We start from the raw sequence: 2,735 nt of genomic DNA on the forward strand, positions 1-2,735 counted from the left end.
GGGGGGGGGGGGGGGGGGTAGATAATCGACGACGGTGATTCCGATTAAAATTAAACGACATACGATTTACGAACTAACGAAAAAGAAAATAATAATAAAAGGAATAAGGGAGTAAGAAATAAAGAGAGGGAAAAGTTAATAGTTAAAAGAAAAAGAACTTAATTCGTACTTTTAACATCGATAAAACTCTAATTTCGAGGTCTCCCTTCTTACGATTTTTCCTTCTCCTCAGTGTGTTGTTCGCCCTCTCCCTCTTTCTCATCGAGTTGCGCACTCTCTCTTTCTCTCTCTCTCTCTTTCTCGTCTTACCTTTATTTTCCGTCTTCGCGAAAGCGAGTTCGCTCTAAGTATCGGGAAATCCATCGTTAAACTCGTCACTACGGTCGCGAGATATCTCGTTTTGTATGTGTGTGTGTGTGTTTGCGTCTGTTTGTTTATGACGTGTCGTCGGCTTAAAAAAATAAATCACTCCGCTGGGTCGGTCAGAAGAGGTTCGTCATGTGGGGTAAAAAGGGGAAAAAGAAAGAACAGAGGCGCGACATAGACGGAGAGAACAAATTTGGAAGGAACGAGTCTCTCTCTCTCTCTCTCTCTCTCTCTCTCTCTCTCTCTCTCTCTCTCTCTCTCNTTCGAGAAAAGTCGCGCGGGAGCGGCACGCGTGCGCGACAATGATGATTCAGCTGGTGCTGGTCAAGCGATGCGGTAAGTAGCGTCGCAACGCCGAGTACATAAAGTTAAATCGAACATCCCGGAGGAGTGTCCGATAAGGAGGCGACTCGAAGCGCCGTTCACACCGCTGAGACACGCAGACAGCCACGTCGGCCAATGTTCTTCTCGACACGCTCGGTCGGAGACCGATAAACGCAACGTGAAGAACGTCCCCGAGACGAAACAATGAGTCTGTCTATTCGTCATAGGAGCGTCCTGCTCGATGTTGCAATTTATTAAAACGGACTCCTCGTAGTGAATGCGCGCTTCGAGTCTCCGGGGTCGCTAAAGTGAGACCAGTCGACGCGCGACAGTCTCCTCCGGTCGTCTTCGACACCTGGTCGAGCCGATTCCGCGGCGTTCCCGCAGAGAGAATCACCGAGACACCGACACGTTCACAGGGAAAAAAATTGTTGCCGCCTAGTCAGAATTTTGCTGCTATAGCTGAGACTTGAATTACTGTTGCTAGATGTACGGACGTCATACTTAATATATGCCTACTGTGGATAAACTTGCAGGTGTCCACATGTCACAACGAAGATTTAGCTAGTACATGGACAACTACAATTTTAGCTACGGAAGACATCTAAAGCGTCACTTACACACCTGATAATAGTAACTAAAGTCCTAGCTATAGCATCGAAACATTATCTAGCTGAACCTTTAGCCGTGGCAGCAGCAACACCTTCTTTCCGTCTTGTCGAATGATCGTGGCACGAGTTAGGCTCTCCTTCCCGGTAGATAACCGGGTCATCGGGAAGATTTCTACCGGGTGCACCGCGGGCTCGACTCGGCTCCGCGGCTCGCTTCCGCCGAATCGCGACGGTCCCCTAATGATCATCGGTACTTGGTGGCTCGTCTTTTCTCTTCATTTCAAGCTGATTCGCAGAGAGTGTCTAGAGACGTTCGGTTATATGCCTTCTTAGGTTTACCTTTTAACTAGTGTCTCTTTTAGCGGTTAAAGAGGGACCGGTTTCTCTATGTACACCACGAGCCGACTCGCCCCGACAACTCGCGATGCGCAGGCGGGGAGAGCATCGAGCGCGCTGACATCCGTCGCGGGTCGTGACCCTTCCGCCACAGTCACCGAGAAACGACTGACCTTGCTCTCGCAGTGTGCCCTCAGAACGTTAATAACGAGCCGGTGTGTCTCGGAACCCGTTAACATTAACATCATTTGGAAACGTTACGGATTACGCGCACACGCCGAGCACAGAGCCGTGTATGATCCTCTGTCAGGGTCGCGTTTCCGGCACGGTTGTCGAGATCGAAGCAGGCGGAACCGGTGTGTGTATATATATATATATATATACATATATATATATGTACACACTGAAACCGACTCGGCGGCAACGCCAAGGCGGAGGCTTTGCAGAAGCTTTGCACGATGGTCGCACAGTGTCTTAAGAAAACGTACACGCTACTAAACGTCGGATTACACATCCTCCTCCTCCTCCTTCTCCCTTCAACTAGAGTCGCGGTTTGGCGGTTATTAAACGTTACTAAAAGTGAGACCGGCTTGGGTACTTCCTCCTATGTACAATTCGCATGGTTGGTTAGTTAAACTCCGGCGGGAGCGAGGGCCGCGAGACCCGCAAGAGGACCCCCGTCGCAGTCGTAATCGCAATCATCACGCTCTCTCTCTCTCTCCCTCTCTCTCTCTCTCTCTCTCTCTCTCTCTCTACATGGGAAAAATGGTGAGAATCTTACAAATCTAGACGCTGTGTGTTTTCGGGACAGTGGCTGGTACGGCCACGCTCTCAGCTCGGCTAATTAATATCGCATCGAGACACTCGCATTCTTTTCGTACAAGCGCGGACATCCTCGTCAGAAGGTTTCTCCCTGGCGGGGGGTGGGGAGGTGAGGGGGTGCAGGCGGTGGTAGTCACACACCGCAGCCACCTTGAACGACTACTTACACTCTAACACTTTGATATAATAACGTTAGAAAAGAAACAGGATAATGATACGCAGGAGAGGGAGATATTTAGGGGGGAGGAGGGGAGGATTGTTGGATGGGGAAGGGGG

General features: G+C 49.9%; 1 protein-coding gene across 7 annotated transcripts in view; it reads right to left on the reverse strand.

Annotated features, from left to right (window-relative positions):
- LOC106748316 (glycogen synthase kinase-3 beta-like) overlaps positions 1 to 2,735 on the reverse strand; it is a 50,551-nt gene that overhangs the window by 7,319 nt on the left and 40,497 nt on the right. For 5 of the 7 annotated variants that reach the window (XR_001374738.1, XR_001374737.1, XR_001374739.1 and 2 more), the window contains one exon: positions 143 to 2,733. The exons of the other annotated variants lie outside the window; for them this stretch is intronic. The gene's annotated coding sequence lies outside the window, so the exon portion shown is untranslated. Of the gene's footprint in view, positions 1 to 142; positions 2,734 to 2,735 lie in introns of those variants that run through there. 7 annotated transcript variants of the gene reach the window in all.

This window comes from Dinoponera quadriceps, unplaced genomic scaffold (assembly GCF_001313825.1).
Source record: "Dinoponera quadriceps isolate SergipeBrazil2010 unplaced genomic scaffold, ASM131382v1 scaffold2723, whole genome shotgun sequence".
Lineage (NCBI taxonomy): Eukaryota > Metazoa > Arthropoda > Insecta > Hymenoptera > Formicidae > Dinoponera > Dinoponera quadriceps.